Genomic DNA, 18,940 nt, shown 5'->3' on the forward strand with positions numbered 1-18,940 from the left:
ATTACAAATGTCATATTATCTACAAATAGATGAAGTACAAAAGGGAAAATAGATCAACTTAAACATGGGATGTATTTACAATTGTGTTTGTTCTTCACTGGTTGCCCTTTCCTTGTGTCTCTCAATTCAATTTCAATTTAAGGACTTTATTGGCATGGGAAACATATGTCAACATTGCCAAAGCAAGTGAAGTAAATAATAAACAAAAGTGAAATAAACAATAAAAATGAACAGTAAACATTACTCTCACAGAAGTTCCAAAATAATAAACACATTTCAAATCTCTCTCTCTCCCCTCTCTCTCTGTCTCGCTGTGTTTGGGTCTCAGTGTGTGCTTGAGGGGCAGGTGCATTGAAGGGTGTTTTGCGTCGCAGGTGTGTGTAAGTGTGTGAGAGGGAGAAAGTGTGTTAGATGCAGGTGTTAGATGCAGGTGTTTGTCATGTAAGAGTGTGGTGTTTGTGTATGTTCTGTTTAGGCTCCTAGAGTGCAGGTGTGCTGAGTGGGGGAGAAAAGCCTTAGAGAGTGTGTGCATGTGTGTGTATGCATGTGTTTGCGTGTGTGTGAGTGTGTGAGCGTGTGTGTGTTTTCTGGTGAGGCCAGGTGTTGGTCTCGGTTGGTGACTGACAGTAACGCCCAGACACCAATCAAACCAGGGATTGTGGGGCTCCACTCTGCCGTTTCCGTTTCCAAGACAACCCCCTTTGGAATCTTTTCCAACACTCCCTCCCTTTCTCCTCTCTCCTCCCTTCACTCCCTCTCTCTCTCTTATTTTACATTCAGTTTTGCAGTCTGTTTTTTTTCTTGTTTTTTCCCTTTTTCTTCTACAAAAACAACTCTCTTACTCAGGACCTCTGCCCCAGTCTCTCACACACACACACACACACACACACACACACACACACACACACACACTATTTCCCACCTCTCTCTCCCTACACACATTCACATATATATACCAGCCACCACTTTGCCACTCTTTGTCAATGTTAAAATCCTGTTTCCAAGTCCTTGAAAGTTTAAATCCGCAGCAACAAGTTGCAACAAGGTTTTCCATTCCTACTGCTTGACAAAAGCCCAGCCACTCACACCATTGTCCGGGGCTTTCCTTAAATACTAATGGACTGATGCGGCAGCACCTGTGCTATTGTACTGTCTGTTTACTATTAGAGCTTACTAATCACTTAAATGTGGGGTTCGTTCACATTTCTACACGTGCCTTGGGATATGAGTATTGACTACACGGCCTATATTCTGTCTGTGACCGTTGTTGTTGGGAAATCAAAGACGAATCTGAAATAAATAGGATCACATTTCTGAGTGATTTCTGTCATGATTTTAGTGGTTTGTAGTAGAGTCTTAAAGTAATGATGGGCTGTCGTTTCTCTTTCCTTATTTGAGCTGTTCTTGCCATAATATGGACTTGGACTTTAACCAAATAGGGCTATCTTCTGTATAGCACCCTTACTTTGAAGTCACAACACAACTGATAGGCTCAAACACATTAAGAAGGAAAGACATTTCACAAATGAGCTTTTAACAAGGCACACCTGTCAATTGAAATGCATTCCATTCATGAAGCTGGTTGAGAGAATGCCAAGAGTGTGCAAAGCTGTCATAAAGGCAAAGGGTGGCTACTTTGTTTAACACTTTTTTGGTTACTAAATTATTCCATGTGTTATTTTATAGTTTTGATGTCTTCACTATTATTCTACAATGTAGAAAATAGTAAAAATAAAGAAAAACTATTGAATAAGTAGTTTCCAAACTTTTTACTGGTGCTATATATATATCGGCTATGGGCTATGCAGAGCCTTGGTCGGGTCCATTTGGGTCTATCAGCTGGAGTTAAATAGACCAAGAACCTAAAGAATCAAACCAACCCTGACCAGAGGGAAAAGTTAGAATTTTGGTCTTGTTCCGAGCCGTGAAGACCTCTAGTTTGTAGCCTATGATGTTACTTGGGCTACAATACAGGCTTACATAAGGCTAAAGTAACCTCTCCTTTAATTATTTTAAACACACTTGAAACTCAAGTCGATACCTGCAATAGCCTACATTCAGGAAGTTTCATTCAGGAACATTCAAAAACAACACCCAAGAAAAAATTACAAGACCAAAGCGGATGTATAGTATTAGTTATGTCAATAGACAAATGTAGAGGATTAGTTTGGTCTTATAATATCAAGCCTTCCTTCTTTTGTTCCTCCATGTAACAGTTTCGGGGTCATTACCTATAATTATCTTCACACCGCTTCTCTCTCTCTCTCGCTCAATTCATTTCGAAGGACTTTATTGGCATGGGAAACATATGTTTACATTGCCAAAGCAAGTGAAATAGATAATACATAAAAAATGAAATAAACAATAAAAAATGAACATTAAACATTACACTCAAATGTCGCCCCGGACGTTAAGAGACGCATCTGCCATCCTCAAGGCAGGTGTTGATGGGCGATACCTGCCAATAATGTCGGCTGTTGCCTACTGTGTGTGGATGACGACCGTAGCAGTGGCCGCTTTGCAGCCTGAATACTGGTTGCCGCATTGGGTGCATTTGCATTGGAAACAAATTCGCAGCAGCCTTATACACGACAATGCGCCTCGCTACATGCTATTTAACGGTGAATAAAATAAAGAGCGCGTTTAACCAGTGTGGAGTTTCGAATCTTGCACGTCATTACTAATATGTCAACCCTGAGGGAGGGATGGTGAGAAGTGTTTTCACCTCGGATAATGAGAGGGCTATCAGGAGAAATTCGCTAAATTGTTGGGGAATAAAATAAATACGGGAATTACCACACTGCACCACACTATAAGTGCCTGATAATCAGGTATTAACAGCCATCACTTCTTTTGGAGTTTGTAGGAAAAAATGAAATAATGTCTTGGTTAAAACATGTTTGAAACTACACTCATGTTGTCAGCATGACTTGCCTAGTTAAATAAAAGTAAAATAAAATAATAAATAGGCCATAAGTGAAGAAATATTTACAATTTAGCATTAACACTGGAGTGATAGATGTGCAGATGATGATGTGCAAGTAGAGATACTGGGGTGCAAAAGAGCAAAAATAAATAACAATATGGGGATGAGGTAGTTGGGTGGGCTATTTACAGATGGGCTGTATACAGGTGCAGTGATCGGTAAGCTGCTCTGACAGCTGATGCTTAAAGTTAGAGAGGGAGATAAGTCTCCAGCTTCAGTGATTTTTGCAATTCATTCCAGTCATTGGCAGCAGAGAACTGGAAGGAAAGGCAGCCAAAGCAGGTGTTGGCTTTGGGGGTGACCAGTGAAATATACCTGGTGGAGCACGTGCTACGGGTGGGTGTTGCTATGGTGACCAGTGAGCTGAGATAAGGCGGGGCTTTACCTAGCAAAGACTTATAGATGACCTGGAGCCAGTGGGTTTGGCGACGAATATGAAGAGAGGGCCAGCCAACGAGAGCATACAGGTCACAGTGGTGGGTAGTATATGGGGCTTTGGTGAGAAAACTGTTGGCACTGTGATAGACTACATCAAATTTTCTGAGTAGAGTGTTGGAGGCTATTTTGTAAATTACATCGCCAAAGTCAATGATCGGTAGGATAGTCAGTTTTACGAGGGTATGTTTAGCTTAATGTGAGTCTGGAAGGAGAATTTACAGTCTAACCAGACACCTAGGTATTTGTAGTTGTCCACATATTCTAAGTCAGAACCCGTCCAGAGTAGTGATGCTAGTCGGGCGGGTGCGGGCAGCGATCGGTTGAAGAGCACGCATTTAGTTTTACTAGCATTTAAGAGCAGTTGGAGGCCATGGAAGGAGTGTTGTATGGCATTGAAGCTCGGTTGGAGGTTTGTTAACACAGTGTCCAAAGAAGGGCCAGAAGTATACAGAATGGTGTTGCCTGCATAGATGTGGATCAGAGAATCACCAGCAGCAAGAGTAACATCATTGATATATACAAAGAAAAGAGTCCCTCGAGAATTGAACCCTGTGGCACCCCCATAGAGACTGCCAGAGGTCCGGACAACAGGCCCTGCGATTTGACACACTGAACTCTATGTGAGAAGTAGTTGGTGAACCAGGCGAGGCAGTCATTTGAGAAACCAAGGCTATTGAGTCTGCCGATAAGAATGCAGTGATTGACAGAGTCGAAAGCCTTGGCCAGGTCGATGAAGACGGCTGCACAATACTGTCTTTTATTGATGGCGGATATGATATCGTTTAGGACCTTGAGCGTGGCTGAGGTGCACCCATGACCAGGTCGGAAACCAGATTGCATAGCGGAGAAGGTACGGTGGGATTCAAAATGGTCGGTGATCTGTTTGATAACTTGGCTTTCAAAGACTTTAGAAAGGCAGGGTAGGATAGATATAGGTCTGTAACAGTTTGGGTCTAGAGTGTCTCCCCCTTTGAAGAGGGGGATGACCGCGGCAGCTTTCCAATCTTTAGCGATCTCAGACGATACGAAAGAGAGGTTGAACAGGCTAGTAATAGGGCTTGCAACAATTGAGGCAGATCATTTTTGAAAGAGAGGGTCCAGATTGTCTAGCCCAGCTGATTTGTAGGGTTCCAGATTTTGCAGCTCTTTCAGAACATCAGCTATCTGGATTTTGGGTGAAGGAGAAGTGGGGGGGCTTGGGCAAGTTGCTGCGGGGGGTGCAGAGCTGTTGGCCGGGGTAGTGGTAGCCAGGTGGAAGGCATGGCCAGTCGTAGAAAAATGCTTATTGAAATTCTCGGTGGTGACAGTGTTTCCTAGCCTCAGTGCAGTGGGCAGCTGGGAGGAGGTGGTCTTATTCTCCATGGACTTTAGAGTGTCCCAAAACTTTGTGGAATTTGTGCTACAGAATACAAATTTCTGCTTGAAAAAGCTAGCCTTTTCTTTCCTTACTGACTGTATATTTTGGTTCCTAACTTCCCTGAGAAGTTGCATATCGCGGGGGCTATTTGATGCTAATGCAGTGCGCCACAGGATGTTTATGTGCTGGTCAATGGCAGTCAAGTCTGGAGTGAACCAAGGGCTATATCTGTTCTTAGCTATACATTTTTTGAATGGGGCATGCTTATTTAAGATGGTGAGGAAAGCACATATATATATTTTTTTGAATTTTACCCCTTTTTTCTCCCCAATTTCGTGGTATCCAATTGTTGTAGTAGCTACTATCTTGTCTCATTGCTACAACTCCCCTACGGCCTCGGGAGAGACGAAGGCTGAATGTCATGCGTCCTCCGATACACAACCCAACCAGACGTACTGCTTCTTAACACAGCACGCATCCAACCCGGAAGCCAGCCGCACCAATGTGTCGGAGGCTACACCGTGCACCTGGCAACCTTGGCTAGCGCGCACTGCGCCCGGCCCGCCACAGGAGTCACTGGTGCGTGATGAGACAAGGAGATCCCTACCGACCAATCCCTCCCTAACCCGGACGACGCTAGGCCAATTGTGCGTCGCCCCACGGACCTCCCAGTCGCAGCCAGTTACGACAGAGCCTGGGCGCGAACCCAGGGGCTCTGATGGCACAGCTGGCGCTGCAGTACAGCGCCGGAAAGCACTTTTAAAGAATATCCAGGTATCCTCTACTGACGGGTTGAGGTCAATATCCTTCCAGGATACCTGGGCCAGTTGATTAGAAAGGTTTGCTCGCTGAAGTGTTTTATAGAGCATTTGACAGTGATGAGGGGTGGTCGTTTGACCACGGACCCATTACGGACGCAGGCAATGAGGCAGTGATCACTGAGATCCTGGTTGAAGACAGCAGAGGTGTATTTAGAGGGCAGGTTGGTCAGGATGATATCTTTGAGGGTGCCCTTGTTTACAGATTTAGGGTTGTACCTGGTAGGTTCCTTTATCATTTGTGTGAGATTGAGAGCATCTAGCTTAGATTGTAGGAAGTCCGTGGTGTTAAGCATATCCCAGTTTAGGTCACGAACTCTGAAGATAAATTGGGGGCAATCAATTCATATATGGTGTCCAGGGCACAGCTGGGGGGCCGAGGGGGGTCTATAACAAGCGGCAACAGTGAGAGACTTCCTATTATTTTTTATTTATTGAATATTCAAAATATACAATATATTTGCAGTGAAGCCGCTCAACAACTACATCATACCAGTCATCCAACAGATTCAGAGCAACACACAGAAGCATCCAGGGTCAATGCCCGATCTACCACCAGGCCAAAAAACGTGAACCCGAACCCTCCAAGATCTCCCCACAGTTCCCCAATAGCTGTCCCTCAACCATTCGAGGCCCCTCCCACAGTCCCCCCCCCCCAGGAAGAAAAATAAAATTCCATTCCCCACCCCCAAGAACCCCCCAATTCACCAACAACCAAGAGAATGAACTAAAGAGAAATGAGGAAAAGACAGAAGAAAACAGCAAACAATGCAAAAATAAATAAACGTAATAATACATTTAAAACAAAGGACAACTAAAATCATAACAGCAATGCCAACTGTATATGTTTGTGTGCATGTCTGGCACTATTACATGTATGTGTGTGTTCTTGTATGTGTTTATTTGAATGAGAGTGTGTGTATACAGCGGGGAGAACAAGAATTTGATACACTGCCGATTTTGCAGGTTTTCCTACTTACAAAGCATGTACAGTGCCTTGCGAAAGTATTCGGCCCCCTTGAACTTTGCGACCTTTTGCCACATTTCAGGCTTCAAACATAAAGATATAAAACTGTATTTTTTGGTGAAGAATCAACAACAAGTGGGACACAATCATGAAGTGGATCGACATTTATTGGATATTTCAAACTTTTTTAACAAATCAAAAACTGAAAAATTGGGCGTGCAAAATTATTCAGCCCCCTTAAGTTAATACTTTGTAGCGCCACCTTTTGCTGCGATTACAGCTGTAAGTCGCTTGGGGTATGTCTCTATCAGTTTTGCACATCGAGAGACTGACATTTTTTCCCATTCCTCCTTGCAAAACAGCTCGAGCTCAGTGAGGTTGGATGGAGAGCATTTGTGAACAGCAGTTTTCAGTTCTTTCCACAGATTCTCGATTGGATTCAGGTCTGGACTTTGACTTGGCCATTCTAACACTTGGATATGTTTATTTTTGAACCATTCCATTGTAGATTTTGCTTTATGTTTTGGATCATTGTCTTGTTGGAAGACAAATCTCCGTCCCAGTCTCAGGTCTTTTGCAGACTCCATCAGGTTTTCTTCCAGAATGGTCCTGTATTTGGCTCCATCCATCTTCCCATCAATTTTAACCATCTTCCCTGTCCCTGCTGAAGAAAAGCAGGCCCAAACCATGATGCTGCCACCACCATGTTTGACAGTGGGGATGGTGTGTTCAGGGTGATGAGCTGTGTTGCTTTTACGCCAAACATAACGTTTTGCATTATTGCCAAAAAGTTCCATTTTGGTTTCATCTGACCAGAGCACCTTCTTCCACATGTTTGGTGTGTCTCCCAGGTGGCTTGTGGCAAACTTTAAACAACACTTTTTATGGATATCTTTAAGAAATGGCTTTCTTCTTGCCACTCTTCCATAAAGGCCAGATTTGTGCAATATACGACTGATTGTTGTCCTATGGACAGAGTCTCCCACCTCAGCTGTAAATCTCTGCAGTTCATCCAGAGTGATCATGGGCCTCTTGGCTGCATCTCTGATCAGTCTTCTCCTTGTATGAGCTGAAAGTTTAGAGGGACGGCCAGGTCTTGGTAGATTTGCAGTGGTCTGATACTCCTTCCATTTCAATATTATCGCTTGCACAGTGCTCCTTGGGATGTTTAAAGCTTGGGAAATATTTTTGTATCCAAATCCGGCTTTAAACTTCTTCACAACAGTATCTCGGACCTGCCTGGTGTGTTCCTTGTTCTTCATGATGCTCTCTGCGCTTTTAACAGACCTCTGAGACTATCACAGTGCAGGTGCATTTATACGGAGACTTGATTACACACAGGTGGATTGTATTTATCATCATTAGTAATTTAGGTCAACATTGGATCATTCAGAGATCCTCACTGAACTTCTGGAGAGAGTTTGCTGCACTGAAAGTAAAGGGGCGAATAATTTGGCACGCCCAATTTTTCAGTTTTTGATTTGTTAAAAAAGTTTGAAATATCCAATAAATGTCGTTCCACTTCATGATTGTGTCCCACTTGTTGTTGATTCTTCACAAAAAAAATACAGTTTTATATCTTTATCTTTGAAGCCTGAAATGTGGCAAAAGGTCGCAAAGTTCAAGGGGGCCGAATACTTTCGCAAGGCACTGTAGATGTCAGTATTTTTTAGCATAGGTACACTTACATTGTGAGAGACGGAATCTAAAACAAAAATCCAGAAAATCACATTGTATGATTTTTAAGTAATTAATTTGCATTTTATTGCATGACATAAGTATTTGATCACCTACCACCAGTAAGAATTCCGGCTCTCACAGACCTGTTAGATTTTCTTTAAGAAGCCCTCCTGTTCTCCACTGATTACCTGTATTAACTGCACCTGTTTGAACTTGTTACCTGTATAAAAGACACCTGTAGGACACCTTTAGGAAACGTATGATCTCTGTAATTGCAAACAAAGGTTTCTGTACCAAATATTAAGTTCTGCTTTTCTGATGTATCAAATACTTATGTCATGCAATAAAATGCAAATTAATTACTTAAAAATCATACAATGTGATTTTCTGGATTTTTGTTTTAGATTCTGTCTCTCACAGTTGAAGTGTACCTATGATAAAAATGACAGACCTCTACATGCTTTGTAAGTAGGAAACACTGCCGATTTAGCAGGTTATCAAATACTTGTATCTCCCCACTGTATGCATGTGTACAAACACCTGCACGGCATCAGCCTCAGGCCAACCGGCATTAGTTGTAAAAACACTGCCACTTAGTGTCATTCAAATGTACTTTTTATTATGTTAAATTTTGACTTTAAAAAAAACTGTTACTTTTTTCTTTGACCATCATTCTATCTCACACACAGCAACTCCACTCCCACTTGTCTCCAATTCCACATACCAACCCTCAGCTTCCCTCAGCCCATCCCATCTATCTCTGCTGGCTACCCACTTCGGGTTTCTACGCAACACATATCTTTCAACTATGCTGTGATGTTTAACGTACAATTTCTATCTAATCGAATAGAATCCACAGATTGCGAGTTGAAGATAAATACTTTTACTAAGAGTATTAGTATATTAGTAATTGACTGACCCAGTCTCTCCAGATCTCCTAACAGTACTATTTCTAGGGTCAATTTTAGATCAATGCAATGCATTTCAGCCATTCCTGAACCTGAGACCAGAAACAGGCTACCTGAGGGCAATACCAAAAATAAATGGTCTATTGATTCTGTATCCTCACAACAAAATCTGCAGAGCTTCGATGATTGTATGCCCCAAATATTCAACATTTTGTTGGTGGCAAGAATTCTATATAATTTTAGCTGAAAAGCACGAAGCCTTGAATCTTGCGTTGTTTTATATTGTTTTATATACCATGGAATCGGTACATCAAATCTCTTCCCAACCATTTTGAAATCTGTATGGCACAGTTGTCAACATCCTGGTCCTCAAATGAAAGTGGTATACTTTCCTATATTTTTATTCCTTTGCCAGTTTTTATCCTTTATATTGGGCAGACAGACCAGTTCCCTAGCTCCTCCCGCTGCCACCTGCCTCCTCCATTTTTGAAGTAATACTGTAATCAATTGGTTGTACTCTTGGATTGAGCAGACCTTTCCGTACATTTCTGATACCTCCATGAAAGGCATAACTACCATTCCAGTATCATTTAAGAACAAAATACCCTTTTCAAACATCTTTCCCATAAATACAGGTATTTTATCAACCAGCACATTTGAGTTCAGCCATAATATTTGTTGTAATATTTGTTCTATCTTTTCAGGGGGATGAAATTAAAAAAAGTATCATTTTCAATTAATCGAAAATGAGACATGGCAATCTGTACAAAGGCAAAAGGGCAATTTTTAAACAATGGATGAGCTTTTCTTAGTAATCTACTTGAGAACCATTTCGGGGTAAAATAAAACTTTTGAATGAGTGAAGTGTCACGTCCTGACCTTAGTTCCTTTTTTATGTCTCTATTTTGGTTTGGTCAGGGTGTGAGTTGGGGTCGGCATTCTGTTTTTCATTTCTATGTTTTGTTCTGTGTGTTGTATTTCTATGTGTTTGGCCTGGTATGGTTCCCAATCAGAGGCAGCTGTCAATCGTTGTCTCTGATTGAGAACCATACTTAGGTAGCCTGTTCCCACCTGTTTTTGTGGGTAGTTGTTTCCTTGTTTTGTGTTTTTTTTTTTCACCTTAAGACCTTCGTGTCGTTCACGCTCTTTGTTGTTTTTTTGTCATTCAGTGTTCAGTTTATTTAATTACATTTACTATGAACACTTACCACGCTGCGTGTTGATCCGATTATTCCTCATCATCAGACGAAGAGGAGAGCCGTTACATGAAGCTTTTAGAGAGAGGTTTAGTGCTTCTATATTTAATCATCTCAACCCACCCAATTCATATTTATTATATAGATAGGCAAGTTAATGTTTGGTTTAGCATCCCAGATAAAGCTAAATATTTTTTCCTCATATGATTTGAAAAAAACGAATCATCAGGAGTAGGCAGCGCCATAAGTGAGTAAACTGAGATAACTAAGGAGTTAATCAGGGCAATTTTCCCATAAATAGACAGTTATTTACCTTTCCATAGTTGCAGGATCTTGTCTATTTTTACAAGTTTTCTATTGAAATTCATTGTGGAGAACTTATTTATATATTTTGTGATATGAATACAGAGTATGTCTTCTTCACCATCAGCCCATTTTATAGGTAAACTGCAGGGTAATGTAAAAGTTGTATTTTTTTAAGGATCCAATATGTAATATTGTACACTTATCATAATTAGATTTTAGTCCAGAGAGTACAGAAAAGTTATCTAGATCTTCAATGAGACATTGCAGGGATCTAGCTTGCGGACTTAATATAAAACTTGAGTTGTCGGCATACATGGACACCTTTGTTTTTAAGCCTTGAATTTTTAATCCTCTAATGTTATTGGATCTGATTTTAATAGCTAGCATTTCGATGGCCATAACTAATAGATATGGTGACAGCGGACACCCTTGTTTAACTTCTCTTGACAATTCAAAACTCTGACAAGTAGCCGTTATTTACTATTTTACACGGGGTTGCTATATACATTATTTTTACCCATTTTATAAGAGAATTACCGAAATTGAAAAAAAAATATATATAAATAAAATCGAGTCTTACATTATCAAAATCCACTGTAAATACCATTCCTGGCTTCTTATGTTTCATGATATTCTACTATTTCTAGTAGTTGTCGTATATGATCTCCAATGTATCGTCCATGTAAAAAACCTGTCTGATCAGGATGAACAATACCTGGTAAAACCCTTTTAATTCTGAGTGCTATGCATTTTACTAATATTTTTGCATCACAACATTGACATGTAAGGGGCCTCCAGTTTTTTAGATAGACTGGTTCTTTATGTTTGCCATCTGGGTCTTGTTTTAATAATAGAGAAATCCAACCTTCCTGCTGAGTACCTGACAAACTACCATTTCTATAGGAGTAGTTAAAACAATCTAACAATGGAGCTTTTAGTATATAAACAAATACTTGATATACCTCTATCGGTATCCCATCAAGCCCTGGGGTTTTTCCAGACTGAAAGGATTTAATAGCCTCGAAGTTCTTCCTCTGTAACTTGGCATTCGCACTGATCTTTCTTTCTTGTTAATTTTCCATTTTTTATATTATTATAAGTAGAAGCTCGAACTGTTTGATCACAGACCTGGATAGTATGACACAACTCTGCAGGCTATCTCTGCAGTAGATTGCAACTCCGCCCCCTTTGGCAGTTCTATCTTGACGGAAAATGTTCTAGTTGGGGATGGAAATTTCAGAATTTTTGGTGGCCTTCCTAACCAGGATTCAGACACGGCTTGGACATCAGCGTTGGTGGAATGTGCTAAAGCAGTGAATAAAACAAACTTAGGGAGGAGGCTTCTGATGTTAACATGCATGAAACCAAGGCTTTTACAGTTACAGAAGTCAACAAAGGAGAGCGACAGGGGAATAGGTGTGATACTGGGGGCTACATGGCCTGGGTTAACGTCTACATCAACAGAGGAGGAGCAGGATAAGGGTACGGTTAAAGGCTATAATAACTGGTCATCTAGTGCGCTGGGAACAGAGAATAAAGGAGCAGATTTCTGGGCGTTGTGGAATAGATTCAGGGCATAATGTACAGACAAATGTATGGTAGGATGTGTGTACAGTGGAGGTAAACCTAGGCGTTGAGTGATGATGAGAGAGATTGCATCTCTGGAGGCACCAGTTAAGCCATGTGAGGTCTCCGCATGTGTGGGGGGTGGGACAAAAGAGCTATCTAAGGCATGTTTGGCGGGACTTGGGGCTCTACAGTGAAATAAAACAATCAGTTCTAACCGAGACAGCAGTAGACAAGGCATGTTGACATTAGAGAGAGGCATAAAGCAATCACGGGTGTGGGTGTTGATCGGGAGAGCTAAGACAACAACGGGTAAATGGCAATGAATGGGCAGAGAGGATCAGTTAGGTACATACAGGACCTGAGTTCGAGACTGGGGCTGACAGATAAACAAAGAGGTACCACGTTAGTAAATAGTCCAGCAGGCATCAGTTGTGTAGCCGAGTGATCATAGGGTCCAATGAGCAGCAATAGGTGAGTCAGCGAGCCGTTCGGTAGTCGCTATTACGCTAGGTGAGCGGGAGACAACGGCGTTCAGAAAGCTAGCGGGCCGGGGCTAGCGGATGGGTCTTCGGCGACATCGCAATGGAAAAGTCTGTTGAAACCACATTGGACGATTACGTCGGCAGACCAGTCGTGATGGATTGGGTGGGGCCCCGTGTCGACAATAAAGGGTCTAGGCCAATTGGCAAAAGAGGTATTGTAGTCCAAGAAGTTAGCTGGTATATGGGCCTAGCTCGAGGCTAGCTCAAGGCTAACTGGTGCTTGCTTCGGGACAGAGGCGTTAGCTAACAGTAGCCACTTAATTGCAGCTAGCTAGCTACGATGATCCGGTGTAGAGGTCCAGAGCTTGCGGCAGGAATCCAGTGATGTGGTAGAGAGAAGCAGTCTGATATGCTCTGGGTTGATATCGCGCTGTGCAGACTGGCAGGTATTGTCCGAGCTAAAGCTGGCTGGTGTCCGAGCTAAAGGTGAAGACCGCTAGCCGTGGCTAACAAAGACTGATAGCTAGTAGCTAGTTAGCTGGCTAGCTCCTGATGGAGGTTCCATTTATAAGGAATAAAAATAGCAGATCCGTACCACATTGGATGAGGATTGGATATTTAGTTTGTAGATAGAAAGTGAGATTAAAATATATATATGAAAAAACCCAACTATTTACACAGGATAAGACAAAGACAAACACACATCCGACTGCTACGCCATCTTGGAAAAAAGGTTCATGATTAATTCATATTAAGCTGACACCCTTTACCGAATATGGTGTCAGTCACTTAATGTGCATTTGAGAAGCCTAGCATGACATCATGGCCACTGAGTCCCACTCAGGGCAGTGTGTATCTAAACCCTATTTTAGAATTTATTGTCAGAGTCATTTGCACCAGACCAAATAATGAGGATTCAAATGCTATGGTAATCACCCCGATAACTTTGAGCTTGATGGAAAGGAAATGAGAATGAACAGAAATTAAGTGAGACGAAATCAACTAAGAAACGGGGGTTAAAAAAGGAAAGAAAGATAGATTAGAGAGGGGCAGAGAAAGACAGATGGATTAGAGAGGGGCAGAGAAAGACAGATAGAGAGGGGCAGATAAAGAATGAAAGAAAGACAGGCAGAAAGGAGGGAATAAGTTGAAGAAGGAAGAAAGGAGATAGAAAAGTTGGAGGAGAGAGAGAAGTCTGGCTAAAGAAAAGAAGAGAAGGGTGGTGGGTTTTGGTGGCGAAGGAGGTGGAGGAATGGAAAGGAGGGCGGGGTTGTTCCTCAGTGTTCTCTGACAGGCCCATTGAATGCACCTCTATTCTCGCTCTCCCTCCTCTCTTCTCATGCTAATGGTGCCTTCAGTCTCCCATCCATCCGTCACAGCCCAGAAAGACCTTGGCAGGCCCTTTACGAGCCTCCCCCTCGCATAATCCTCTGCCCCACAATCGAGCAGCCAGCAGGGGGGGGGGGGGGGGGGTGGAGGTTGGGGTTATAGCCAGCACAGACCCAGGGTAGTGAAAGTGGTTGGGGTTGGACGGTGGGCCACCTACACTGTGACTGAGTGAACACGTATAATAACACACAGAAACATAACTTGTTGTGATGAGGTGTCGGCCACAGGGGGTTTGGAAAGGGTTTAGGGGTTAGACCTGTTTGTTTGGGAAGGGGACAAACAGAGGTACGGTCTATGGTGGAGTGAGTGAGGGGAGTGCTGGGAAGTTGGCGGATAGTGTATGAGGGACAGATGGAAGAAAATGGTTTGTGTGGTGCATGGGTGGGTATGGGTGCATGTGTGTTGAGGAATATTGAATAAAGATGCCTTTGGGCTTGAATAGCTGCTACTATAATTGAGGTTATATACGGTGAGAGAGATGCTGGTAGATTACCCGACCAACAGGCTTACTCTAAACAATATACACTATACATATGTGGACACCCCTTTAAATGAGTGGATTTGGTTAGTTCAGCCACACCCATTGCTGACAGGTGTATAAAATTGAGCGCACAGCCATGCAATCATAGACAATCATTGGCAGAAGTATGGCCTTACTGAAGAGCTCAGTGACTCACGTCATAGGATGCCACCTTTCCAACAAGTCAGTTCGCCAAATGTCTGCCCTGCTAGAGCTGCCCCGGTCAACTGTAAGTGCTGTTATTGTGAAGTGGGAACGTCTAGGAGCAACAACGGCTCAGCTACGAAGTGGTAGGTCACACAAGCTCACAGAACAGGACCGCAGAGTGCTGTAGAGTGTAAAAATGGTCTGTCCTCGGTTGTAACACTGCTTCTGGAACCAACGTCAGCAAAATAACTGTTCGTTGCGAGCGTCATTAAATGGGTTTCCATGGCCGAGCAACCACACGCAAGCCTAAGATCACCATGAACAATGCCAAGCATCAACTGGAGTGGTGTAAAGTTTGCCGCGATTGGACTCTGGAGCAGTGGAAACTTGTTCTTTGGGGTGTTGAATCACGCTCTACCATCTGGCAGTCCGACTGAGCAATCTGGGTTTGGCGGATGCCAGGAGAATGCTACCTGCCCCAATGCATAGTGCCAACTGTAAAGTTTGGTGGAGGAATAATGGTCTGGGGCTTATTTCATGGTTCGGGCTAAGCCCCTTAGTTCCAGTGAAGGGAAATCTTAATGCTACAGAATACAATGACATTCGAGATGATTCTGTGCATCCAACTTTGTGGCAACAGCTTGGGGAAGGCCCTTTCCTGTTTCAGCATGACAATGCCCCCGTGCACAATACCGAAGTCCATACAGAAATGGTTTGCGGAGATCGGTGTGGAAGAACATGACTGGCCCGCACAGAGCCCTGACCTCAACCCTATTGAACACCTTTGGGATGAATTGGAATGACGACTGCGAGCCAAATCCCCGCAGCAATGTTCCAACATCTAGTTAAAAGCCTTCCCAGAAAAGGGGAGGCTTTTATAGCAGCAAAGGGGGGGACAGACGGCATATTAATGCCCATGATCTTGGAATGAGATATTCGATGTGCAGGTGTCCACAGACTTTTAGTCGTGTAGTGTAGCAATAATCAAAATGGCAAGGAGGGAATTAAAAGACAAATGGTTAGTAACAAAATGCCTCTGAATGTATCCAGGTCTTTCCCTCTAACATAGAAACACCAACAGAAACAGCAGTAATTCATATGGCTTATTGGGGCAAACCAGGATAGTTAAAGTGGATGAACTTTTCCTGAAACGACATCTGGTGGTTATTAGGCAAAACTACACTTCTAAAATCCTCAGACTTCATAGGATAGTTTTCCAGGATTATAATTTCCAATATAGTATTGAAATAGCTCTGAAATTTGGTGGAAAATGTATCACTTACTATCTGATCAAATGACTACTGTATTCTTGATCATGTCTACCATCTAACTACTACAGTGACGGTATGTATGAATATAATCTTGTCTCCTTTTGTTTCATAAGAAATGTATCATAGCAAAGATAGGTGATAAAATGATTGGAAATTCTGCAGATGTTATCTCAGCTATTCGATTGTCTGTTACAAGAGACGAGGCCTGTATCAAGACAAATAGATGGTTCTGCTAATTTAAAAAAAACATGTCTTTGTTTTGATTTCTGATACTATTGTATAACACTGCACTTGTTTCCCACCCTGCTCAAGCCAGCTGTGACATGTACTTATCAGTGGTCTAATCTACTGAAGTAAAAATACTTTAAAGTACTACTACCTAAGTCGTTTTTGGGGTAACTTTTTACTCCACACATTTTCCCTGACACCCAAAGGTACATTTTCAATGCTTAGCAGGACAGGAAAATGGTCCAATTCACACACTAATCAAGAGAACATTCCTGGTCATCCCTACTGCCTCTGATCTGGCAGACTCACTAAACACAAATGCTTTGTTTGTAAATGAGTGTTGGAGTGTGTCCCTGGCTATCAGAAAAAAATACATATATTTTTTAATTATGTGTACTTTTACTTTTGATACTTAAGTATATTTTAGAAACTACATTTACTTTTGATACAAGTTGTATTTTACTGGGTAACTTTCACATTTTCTATTAAGGTATTTTTTATGAGAATTGAGTATGAGAATTTGTTCCACTACTGGTGGTTAAACAAGCACCTATAGTAGCCTAGACAAAGTTAGTGCATAATAAGATGTCTGTTACTGTGTATTGTCACAGGCCACACTGTCAACAAATCAACCCAACTGTGTCAGTGGCGTGTAGGTATCAGATGCCTGATAAGATGTCTTTGTAACATGTCACCACAAGCCACACTTGAAGCAGATAGTTGCTTCAAGATAATAGCTTTAGTTGTACCAAGGAATCATGGCAATGTTCCAGTGACATGCAGGCGCCAGGGAAATGCAGCTACTAGCTAGTAGTAAAGTTGACACTTTTTATGCTGTGTGTGTGTTATTAAGTCTAATTGAAAGAGTGCGACTCTCCTTTGGCGCTGATGTGTGACCCACTAGCACCTCCCCTGGTTAGAGTGGAATAAGGCAACCTCAGTGTTACCCTCAACGATCCGTGACACACACGGATGAAACACACGGAAAGGTAGTGGAAGTCCACAGATATGAGTCCAGCTGTTGTTGTGCAGGACAAAGATGAGCTTGCTGCTCTCTCCGTGGCTGGTTGAAGGAGACAGAGGGGAGGCAGGAATTGGGGATCTGGGACCCAAGATGACTGACGGATTGGCTAACGACACTGTGTGGCGCAGCGGTCTAAGGTACTGCATCAGTGTAAGAGGCGTCACTACAGACACCCTGGTTCGAATCCAGGCTGTATCACAACTGGCCGCGATTGGGAATCCCATAGGGTGGCACACATTTGGCCCAGCGTCGTCCGGGTAAGGCCCGATGTAGGCCGTCATTGTAAATAAGAATTTGTTCTTAAATGACTTGCATACTTAGAAGTGTGACAGGGCCCTGGCAACCATGACTCCCTGAGAGAGGGCAGTGAGAATGAATGGTCATTATACCTCTAACATGGGACACTTCATCAGGTAGAGCAGAAAACCAGCAGTAGTCCGGACATTGTAGCATAAGATTAACACCCCTGAACTTGAGCAACTTGAAACAGACCAACTGTACTTTAAGTAAGCTGCGTTGACACGCAGCCCAATTCTGACATTGTTTTCTACAAATTGGTATTTTGACCAATCAGATCAGTTCTGATAAGTATCTCATGTGATTGATCAAAAGACCAATTAGTGGAAAATCAGAATTGGGCGGCTTGTCTAAACACAGTTCTTGTAGCAGCACCAGGGGGTGGTGGCAGTGGCCAATTCACAAGACACCAGGAACATCATTTCAGGGGTTCCGACTAGTTAGCAGAAAGCAGGTTAGGAGAACTAACGCAGCAGGTTTGGAGAATTAACGTAGCAGGTCAGAACTTACTGTTAGGAAGAGTTAGATAAAATGCTTTCCTAACCTGCTAGGAAAAGTCACTTCCTATTGCTGTACTCCCTAGTCACAACCTCATTCCAGTACGGTTTCAAAGTTGGGCAGCCTGACAGTTTAGTTGCCCCGTGGCGATTTTAAACAGCAGTTTGTAACCTACCACCTCTCTCAATTAAGATTTATCAAGATCGTCTCAGTGGTAGGATGTTTTAGGACAATTTGAGACGTCTAAATGTGTGAGATTAGTACATTGATAACTGCATTGTTGGAAAAGGACCAGTATGTAAGCTCACAGTCTTCTATGCTGTTGTCTACAAAGCATGTGACAAATTTTTTTAAAGTACATATTAATGCAACTTGAACCATGATTTCAAACAGTACCAGTTTGTAACCCACCACTCTCAAGGACATCTAAAGATGTAAGTGAAATACGAGACTTACCTTATGACTTGTGCCCAAAAGCGTTTCGTAGGCAGCACCACTGAATTATTTCACTGTTGAAGTTAAATTGGGTGGGACTTCCTATGGATTAGGAGGGATCACAATTCCATCAAGGTCATTAGGATCAGCCAATGATTTATACTCGTAAGTATACAGCCCCTAACTGCAGGTCACCAACCGTGGCTTTACACCTGTTCAAACACTAGCAGTAGGCACCCTTTCAGTTTACCAACTCAGTGGCACTGTAGTTGGCCTCAATGGAGCTGTCCATGCAGACACCACAACAGAACAGAGCCAATGTCTATGGCATACCCTAAATATGTGAAAGCAGATACCAACATAAACCACCTACAAACACCAGGAAAATTATTCAAATCAAACTATTGACAACCTAATGTGTGAA

The sequence above is a fragment of the Oncorhynchus clarkii genome, chromosome 9 (genome assembly GCF_045791955.1).
Source record: "Oncorhynchus clarkii lewisi isolate Uvic-CL-2024 chromosome 9, UVic_Ocla_1.0, whole genome shotgun sequence".
NCBI classification, from domain to species: domain Eukaryota; kingdom Metazoa; phylum Chordata; class Actinopteri; order Salmoniformes; family Salmonidae; genus Oncorhynchus; species Oncorhynchus clarkii.